This window comes from Equus caballus, chromosome 4, assembly GCF_041296265.1.
Source record: "Equus caballus isolate H_3958 breed thoroughbred chromosome 4, TB-T2T, whole genome shotgun sequence".
NCBI classification, from domain to species: domain Eukaryota; kingdom Metazoa; phylum Chordata; class Mammalia; order Perissodactyla; family Equidae; genus Equus; species Equus caballus.
In genome coordinates this window covers 23,230,557-23,241,138 of record NC_091687.1, presented here as the reverse complement: position 1 = coordinate 23,241,138, position 10,582 = coordinate 23,230,557, and positions in this window count along the sequence as shown.

The following is a 10,582-nucleotide window of genomic DNA, read 5'->3' as shown; positions in this document are numbered from 1 at the left end:
TCTCAAACCTTTGTGATTGCCCAAGCCATCTTCTTTGTTCTCTATTGAATCCCAGCAGTTGCAGTTGTGCCAAGGCTCATCAGTGTCCCAAAAGGGAGGATCATAGAACAATTTCTTGATTCGGGCTGATTAGAAGCCAAACTCTCAGGTTGTAGCTCGGAAAGTTTGCATTTAAGACCTTTCTATGGAGTTTCTGAGATGGGTGTTTTTGCCTGCTCTCTCTTTACTGAACTCAGGTGTATAGGCTCAGGTGGCACTTCTCCATTCATTTAAAAACTGCTTCCTCATTTGCTGTATTTCTGTGAGACTCATGAATATAATCCCTGTTGGCTTTCAGAGCTAGGTAATTTGTGGGCCCTTCCCTTGGGCCATAGTTTTGTAATCTAAACTCTTCACTCCTCATGGAGAAGCTGGGGATTTGGGGTTCCTTCCCAATTGTATGTCACTGTGGTAGGGGGTGGAGTTTATGGTGAGATTTGTCTCAGCCTGCTCTACTCATTTTGATGTGGATATTTTATCAGTTTCCCAATGTTTAGGAATCAATCATTTAGTTTCTGGATTTATCTCAGAAGGAATTTCTCCATGTGTAGCTGTAGATTTGAGGAGGAGGGAAATTCAAGAGCCTCCTTTGTCATCATCTTGGTCTAGAAGACTCAGCATCTACCTGGAGCAGGTGGCTTGGCCCCTCAGGCCTGTGGGTTTTCAGGAGTCTCAGAACTGTGTAGGTGCAAGATGCAGACCTCAACATGCCCCAGAGTACATGGACTCCTGAATCAGAGGTGCACTCTCAGCCTGTGTGATGATTAGCTATTCCTCTAAAGATGGCAATCATACTCAGAGTAGTCTTGTGCATATGTTTATCCACAATTATAATGGGATGAATGTGTACTAGGAGGCACAGAGTGCATGGCTTAGGTTCTACACGTATCCTTCCCCAATCCTACTGTGTATTCCTCTGCTGGTATTATGACTCCTCCTCTTGCTTGATCCTGGACACAAGAAATCCAAAGTGACCTGATGGCTGTAATAGCCTATAGTCAATGACAACCTTGCTGCACTGATAAGAGTATGTCCCCTTTGGGGATCCAGGATCTTCAATCCTATAGAGTCTAGGGTTGTAGAGATGGCAAACAAAATCATCCAGAAGGTCAATGGGAATGATGGCAAATGGAGCCACTCATGCTTCTACCCTTGGTTCCTTGACCCATGTGTTCTTCCTATTTGTTGACAGACTGCCATATAGATGTCTTGAATTTAATGCATAGGGCTTATCCTGAAGGAGGGCCTTATATCCTTTCAGAGGGTTATTTTTGTGCTAGTACATCAACTGCTCCCTTAGAAGGCAGTGTTGGTGCTCTATCTATATGTTTGCTTCAAGTACTCTATTTATACCGGGTTCCAGTAACATGCCAGGAACTGTTTCTCAAAAGAATTCTCTCCAGCAGAAAGCATAGCTTTCCTGCATAATCCTATGGCCCTATGTGTTGATTTTCTCATTGGTGCTTGCCATAATAGTCACACTGCAAATTTTCCCACCACTGAAACCTCCAACAGCATGAGGCCTGCTGGATCACATGGTTGAAATGGAAGGGCTGCTGACACTGCCCCCTGGACCTGCTGCAGAATCCTTTCCTGTTCTGGGCTTGACTTAAAGCTTGTCACCTTCCATGTCACAGGCTTATAGATTGGAACAGTAATTCTAGATGTGGAACATGTTGCCTTTAGAACCCAAGGTGGCCTAGCTCTCAGGCACTGCACTTCCTTCTTTGTACTAGAGGATTATGATTCAGCAATTTGTTTTACTTTGAAGGGCATATCCTGGCACTTCCTTGACCCCTGAACCCCTCAAAACTTTACTGAAGTGGTAAGTCCCTAAATTTTCATTTCACTGTGAAATAAATGGAGGTATGATAGGCTTATCACTCCTGCATCTTTTACTGTTTAATAGTAATACCCAGTCCCTTAATCCCAGCTGGGATCCAATATTGTTTTTGATTCTCTATCTTGGTGAGGGTGCAGTTTGAGAGGTTCCTATTTGGCCCACCATACTATGATAGCTATTGCTGTGCACTTAGAATACCCAATGTGAGGATCATGCCAACTACAAAATATGTCATATTCAATTACACAATTCAGGATTGGGGAAATGACAGGACAATTGGATCGGTCCACAGATCCAACTCGTCCAAAATAAGCCAACCATTAGCCACTTATTTCTTTGTCCTATAATGATTCTTCAGATCTCTAAGTGTTAATGTTTACTCAAACCCCTTATCCATTATTTCCCCACATGTCGAAGTAGTTGCCTATCTGCAATGGTCATTCGGCCAGGAAAATGGCCATAGGCCACTTTGGTGAAGGACTGGGGAAATTAATGTTGCAGAGTCCTTTCTCTTTGGAAGCTTGCTACCTCTTCAGTCAATGGGTTCTGGAACTCAGTCCAGGATCTGAACAAGGAATTGGGGCTTTTTATTGGGTTAATAACCTTAAGCTTCCAGTTCTCACATTCTCACTTTATTTCTGGTTATAGGTGAAAAGTGAGACTCTTTTAGGCTACCCCTCTACTTTGCCCCTTGGGATGTTGTGTTTTATTAATCATCTCCATAGCTCTCTGCAGATGCAGCTCCCTAGGCTGCTTCCCCAGTCTTGCTGATCATTAAGATAATTGCAATTTTCCGGGGTCTGGCAGTCAAGTGGGGCCACCTGGCTTCTAGTTCTTTGAGGCCTTATTATTATCATGGTTATTTGCACCCCAAAATAGTTCTGCTTAACCACTATCATCTCTGGCATGCAGAAGACAGATATGACAGAATTTCTTAGTGATTCTGGTGCCCTTCTTTCCAGAGCATTTGTGATGACGTTGGTGAATGGTATGTCCTCTGGGCCCTCTCCTGGAATATAAAGCTTTCGTGAATTTTCTGGTCTTATGTAACATATCCATTCCAAAATTCTCATTTCTCTATTGCCTTCCCAGTAGAGGCTTATGCAGTGACTTCTAGCTGAGGGAAGTCTTAGCTTTCACTAGGGAAGGACGCACTGCCCCTGTAAGCTCTGACAGTTGTGGAGGAGGAATGGAGCTGTTTTAGAGTCAGTGTTCTCAGGAGAATCTAACCAGATGTCCTTATCCTATGTTTCGAGATTCCCAACCTGGTGAGTTTTCCCAACTAGGAACTTCAAGTACTTAATGTACCTTATCTCAGCCTTGTATCTGCAGAGCTCTCTGACCCTATCAGGTCCTCAATTTGCTGCTTGACTGTGTGCTAGATATAAGAGCCTCTTTAGAGCCTACTAAAGAGAACCCCTTGCTCTTATGGTTAACTGTCAGCAGTCATCAGTTTCTCATTAGCTCTCTGCAGTGCATCAGTCAAACTTAAAAATAACCAATGACTCCAATAACCTGGCAGGCATTGCTGTCCCTTTTGGTCAATGCCTGAATCACCACAACTGCCGATGTACTCCCCTTTCCAGGAGGTTTTTCCAAGCTACCGGTAGTGAAATATTATCAATTGTTCTGCAGCCTACTGCAGGTACTCTCCAAACCCCACTTACACTACAGGATGGCATCTTTGTCCACTAGGTGGAGAGTGAGTGAGTCACAAAGCCCCATCTTATCTCTCATTTTCTCAGACTATTTCTGGCACTACTTATGTGTGTTAGTTTGAGTTTTCTGAAAAGCAAGCATCACTATTGAATTAGATATGCAATGAATTTATTGAATGACATGTCTATGAAGGAAAAAGATGAGGGAGCCAGAGAAGTGAAGGTCTTCATACCTCTTATGCAGGTTTGACATTTGTGAAAAAGAGACGGATAGGAGGATTAAGTGGAACGTGTCTTAGACTGCAGTGCAAAATGTTCACTCAGGCTGATGAGGGGTCATTGGGTAAGTTACCCACCAAAAGTGTTCTCAACCTTTCAGGAACAGGCCTTTACTGGTACCCTTGCCATACTCAGTCATGATAGAGCCAGAAGGGTGGCTGTTTGGGTCACCAGTCAATTTTAGTTCCCAAAGCAGACCTCAGCTGTGCATTTTCATGATCCCCGGCCTAGAGTTTTCTTAGCTATCCTCAGACTTCTGCAACTTCCTCTGTATCTTATAGGTATTGTGTAGTCTTTGAATTATCAGTAAAATTTGATGTTGAGTAAAATCGCTGATTCTTGTGGATCTGACTTGACATTCTTGCTGTCTATATTATCTTAATTCTATTAATAAAAGAAGAATTTCACTAATAGTTAAGTGATACCAGTTTTAAACCATCTGATGCCTCAAATAAAAAATCTCCTAATTCCAAAAATATTTCAAATATGTTTAATCCAATTTGTGAAATAAAATGAATCTCTTGGAAATTCATTCAGTCAATTCAAAGGTACAATATGAGATATTTTTGTGAATCCTATTTTAAACTTACTTGAAAGGTTCAGGAATTGCCTGTTGAAAGTCATGTGGCCTAGCAACATATCTGACATATCACTTGTCAATTTATGAGGAAAGTAGACTTAGAAAGTTAGTGTCAAATTATCCTACAAGAAGAGGGAAGTTTTCATATCTAGAAAGAAGTAGAAGCATAAAATAGAAATAATAGACGATACAGTAAGTGTTTTACATATTGATTAATAATGTTTGCTATGATTTTATGTTTACTTATTAAGATTTTAAGTTCATGCATGAAATCTGCTTGTAATTTTCCTGTCTAGTACTCTCTTTACCTGGTTATATTTAACTTTAGATTTTCTTTTTAAACTATTTACATTTAGAAAAATTTAACCGTATAATATGCTATTATGTTTTTTCTAAATCATCCGCCTATCTCCATCCTCCAAGTTATTTTGCATATAATGATACACATATATTTTCATTTGGGTACCTAAAAGATAGATTCTTTTTGATAAATGTTACCATTACACCACTATCATGCTAAAAATTTAACACTGATGCCTTTGTCTAATCAAATATCCAGTCAGTATATACAGTTCCTAAATGTGGTTGATGTTTTTTTTCAATAACTCATTTTAAATATCTATTTTTACTGTTTTTTGTTTTCTCCTCTCATTTCAGTTCAAACAAATTTCCAAACAATAACCTCCAATTTCATATAAGACAATAATACTTCGAATGGGGAGAACTTGCAGCAGATTATATATTTTTCTCTTTAATTCCATGAAAACCAGGAGTTTGGTTGATTCTGTAGTTGTGCTCTTAGTAGACATTGAGAATGCACCAGGACAGGATGAGGTACCAGTTGCCTGCATTCTGTTAAAGGGAATGGAGAGAGGGTCCAGGTCTCCCCTGCAGCCTGCAGCAAGAGCAGACATGGGAGACAGCAACTGGGGATGGCCCCTCTTCAGGCTGAGACTGACAGGAAAGCTGGGAACATGGGAATAGGGGAGTGTTTTGCACAAAGGCAAAAATTTTAGTAGTATAGACGAAGTTGCTCTTGGCCAGAAAGCCATAATAGACACCAAGCAGTGGGGAAAAAGAAGGATTCTTCCAAGACTGAATGACCCAGTGTGGCCAGGGCTAATGTTGCAGGGAATTGTGAGAAAGTTTTACCTACTCCTACTCTTTAAAAGGAAGTGATGCCAGAAGGACACACAAGGAACCTTCCGCGAATTTGGTATTCCTGCGTGTTCTGCTAAGATTTATACATTGATTTAGCTACCACTTGATCAGGTTATATTTTTACACATAATGGCAAACAGTTCTTGTTGCAGAATTTAAAGAGACAAATTTTATTTATTTATTTATTTATTTGAGGAAGATTAGCCCTGAGCTAACTACTGCCAATCCTCCTCTTTTTGCTGAAGAACACTGGCCCTGAGCTAACATCCATGCCCATCTTCCTCTACTTTATACGTGAGACATCTACCACAGCATAGCTTTTGCCAAACAGTGCCATGTCCATACCTGGGATTCGAATCGGTGAACCCCAGGCCGCCAAGAAGCGGACTGTGTGAACTTAACTGCTTTGCCACAGGGCCGGCCCAAAGAAGGTAAGTTTTAAAGTCAAGGCATTCAACCTAAAATTATGAGTACAGAAACAATTTTGTATGGCATTATGAAATAAAAGGATTAATAAGTGGGCATAAGAATGTGATATAACAGCCTCAGAAGTATACACTAAAATGTAATTATTAGCATGTTTGATGAACATTTGAGTTTCATCTATGAATTTCATCATGCTACTGTGGCTTACGGGAAGAATCCAGCTACCATACTTAACCACTCCTCATCTTGATGAAGAAAACTCCCCAAAAGTAAATGGAGATCTGAAGTATTTATCACACTTGCATTTTGAATCAAAGTCTGCCAAGAAAATAGATTGTGCACCAAGTCCCTAATCAAGAGGCATTCTTTCAAATAGAAGAATAATTACCCCAAGCTATTCTACTAGTCATTCAATCAAGAACAAGCAAAGGGAGACAGACTATATTCCATACAGAAGTAGATGTAGTGCCTTGTATATGTCATTAAAAGTCCTAACTGAGTAATCTCAGGATAAGCTGCTATCAAGTTAATTACATGAGAAATGCCTTTAAAAGTACAATCAGATTTAATGTACTTGAAAAGGCATTTAATAAATTGCAACTTTTGTCATGAAACAAACAGTCTAATTTTCATTTATGTTCACATGAATGAGTTTAGCTAAACATTTCAAGGATTCTTCACAGATTTGATATTAAGAATACAAATTATAGGGGCTGGCCTGGTGGCATCGGGGTTAAGATGGTGCACTCAGCTTCAGAAGCCCAGGGTTTGCAGGTCTGGATCCTGGGCATGGTCCTATACACTGCTCATCAAGCCATGCTGTGGTAGCATCCCACATACAAAATAGAGGAAGATTGCCACAGATGTCAGTTCAGTGACAATCAGCCTCAGGCACGAAGAGGAGATTGGTGACATATATTAGCTCAAGGCCAAACTTCCTCACCAAAAGAAAAAAAAGCATATAAATTATAACAACAAAGTTAAAAGAACAATATTTGATATGGGTTCATTATTTTAGTTATTAAGTACTATATCAGATTTACATAGAAAAAATGAATTCAGAAAGCAATATTTACTTTGTCAGTCTCTTAGATAAATGGGCTTTTGCAAGCCAGTTTCATCTTTACAGATCAAATTTGGTTAATCATAGATTAATTTACATATTATAATATGAATTCTGGAACTGATAGAGGTTTAGTACAAACTGTAGCCATATATGGGGAAAAATTTGGCTCAAGTGTGTGTGTGTAGGGGGATTCAAACTCACCTTCTCATCATTTAACATATGAGTTCACATCCTACAATCCTGGATCTGTGTGTGTTCTCATCAGCTCTCCAACTGATGACCACAACCTTGTTCTAACTGAATGCTATCTCGGGTTCTATCCTTCTCAAAACTGTCCTCTATACAACCACCTGAATGATCAGCCAAAAAGGTGTATCTTACATCTCCCAACAAAATAAATTCCAGAATGATTAAAAATTAAATGTAACAAGGGAAACTGTGAAAGTATGAGAAAACAATTCATAATAGCTTTATTTTATATGTTAATTTTGGAGTGTGGAGGTTTTTGTAATTTAAAAAAGTAGGAGGTATAAAAGAGAAGATTGATAAATTTTTCATCATAACATATTTTTAAATGCATGGAAAAAATGTTAGAAAAAGTTGGAAAACAAATGAGAGGCTAGGAAAAAAAAATCTACAAATCTTAAAACTCCTAAAGGACAGTTTTCTTAATGTATAAGAAAACTTATGCAAATTAACAGCAAAAGGAACAGCTCAATAAGAAAGTGGGTAAAAGGTAAAAATAATGTATTAGAAAAGGAAATTAACATAACAAATTAAGGTAAGCAGACTAAACTTCTTGCAAAATATGGGAAATGCAAATTAAAACTGCAATATACAATTTCCACCTTAGGCAAAATTCATAAAATTATTCATATTTATGTATCTATGTACATGTGTATATACTATGTAGATAGGTGGCTAGAGAGAAGGAGAGAAAGAATATACATTTGTACAATCTCTATTAAAAGACATTTGATGATAATAATGCAAGTTGTTTATACTACTAATATGCTGATATGTAAAATGACACATGTACAAACACATTCATATTCTGTGGGGCATCCTTCATATTAGCGTAACATAGAAAACCCATAACTATCCATCTAAAGAGTGCTGGTAAAATCAACGATGCCATACCCACTGGTTCCCTTCTTTCAGGTATCATGTCCTGTGCTGCTTATCATTATTTTCTATTTATTGTCTAGATGTATTTTTGCTTATAATTCCACAGAATGTCTGCAACTAGTTAATTAATTATGACTTGAAACAGAAATCCTAAGACTTTTATACTTTTAGAATTTTGCCAAGTATTTTCATGTTAACTATTACTTAACATTAAAATTATAAACGTAAATTTGATCATACTATTATTACCCAGTTAAAAGCATACGGAATTTCCAATTTTCTGACACAAAATTCAATTTACATTATGACTAGACAGTAAGCATTTTTCCATGACTTCTTCTGCCCTCATCTCTCCCTTGCATTTCATACTCCCCCACTGCCTTTGGTTTTCAAATATCGCATGTTGCTTTTTGTTCTGTAACTTTGTTCCTATGGTCACTGGGCCTGGAAACTCTATTATCTTTTATACCGACACAGTTTTTCACTTCTCTATCATTCTCTTTCCTTGATTTCCTTTCTTTCTGCTCCTATAATTCTTTCAACATTATTATCAGAACTTAACACATAGTAGATAAAAATGATTCTTGCATATAAAATACCCAAGTGAATAAATATCGAGGTGTAAGTCTGATTCAGCCCTGTCTGAGGCATTTGGATAAATATGATACTGCTTAATAGTTGGATGGTGCTTCATGAGTGCTGTTTTCATGTTTCACTCCTAGAATAAAAAGTAAGACTAACACCACTCAAGTTCTACCAATCATTTCTCAGAATTTTCTAGGTTTTGTTTTGGCAAAGAGAGTGAAGGTATTATTCTTAACAATCATCTCGAAGACTTGGTTGTTTCTTATCACTGTCATATTCTGAAGAAGGAGGAGTTTTCCTCTTGAATGTATTCCAGCATAAGTAGGTCAGTCTTATGGCAAAGCACTTGTAATAGATAAATATTTAACTACTGATGGACAGTGGCAATATATAGGCATTAACGTACTTTCCAGTCTTGGAGAGTTCTTTTTCTTGGAGATAATACAGTCCTTCCCACTGATCCATTTAACATCTAAGGGGATAGAAATTTCAAATACAATTTTGTTAACTAAGCTAAATATAAACAAATCATAGCAAAAAAAAGAGAAAAAAATGAAAATAAGAAAATAGCATTATCCTAAGGTGTATCATTATTCAAAGCATCATTCAAGTGACTTATATACATTAAAGAATATTCTGATATCCGTGATCTTGTCAAGAATGATTTCTAATTTGAATGGGTTTGTGTAGCAGGGTGAAATGGTTCAATTTTTATGCACTACTACAGTTGTCCACATCTATCTCAGCATGTATTCCTAGACTTTCTAGGGTAATTTACTAGAGAACTGGCATTTGTGTAGAATTTGTTATCTTTTTGCATCATGAATCATCATGATTCATGCTAGAATCAGAGGAATGTTAATTAGAGTTTGGCACAAGTTCAGCTCCAGTAATTTATATAGTATACACATTATAATTAAGCTCTCAAAAATCAAAGACAAAGAAAGAATTTTGAAAGTAACAAAAGAAAAAGACTCATCACATACAAAATAATCTTTAGTCTATCAGCAGACTTTTCAGCAGAAACTCTGCATGCCAGGAGAGAGTAGGATGTTATATTCAAAGTAGTCAAAGAAAAAGCTCTCAACCAAGAATACTTTACATAACAAAGCTTTCCTTCAGAAATGAAGGTGAGACAAAGACTTTCCCAGACAAACAAGAGCTGATAGATTATATTACCACTAGACTTGCTTTACAAGAAATGCTAAAGGGAGTTCTTAAAGCTGAAATGAAAGGATGCTAATTAGTAACATGAAAACATTTGAAAATATAAAATTCACTGGTAAGGGTAAATATATAGTCAAATTCAAGTTATTCTAATACTGCAATTGTGTATAAATCACTTTGAACTCTAGCATATAGCTTAAAAGACGAAAGTGTTAAAAATAACTATAGCTACAATATTTTGTTAATGGATATATAATCTATAAAGATGAAAATTGGGATAGCAACAACATGTATTGTGGAGAGGCAAGGAAATGTATAGAACTTTTTATGCGATTTAAGTTAAGTTGTTATCAGCTTAAAATTGGCTGTATAAATATTAGATATCTTATGATAGTCTTGTGGTGATCGCAAGGCAAAAATCTATAATAGATTAAAAAATTATAAAGAGAAAAGAATCAGAGCCCACCACAACAAAAAATCCATCAACTCACAAAGAAAGACAGCAAGAGAGGAAGAAAAGAACAAAGAACGTACAAAACAATCAGAAAGCAATTAACAAAATGGTGATAGTAAATGCTTATCAATCAGTAATTACTCTAAATGTAAATGGTTTAAATTCTTCAATTGAAAGAGTGGATCTTACTTAGGCT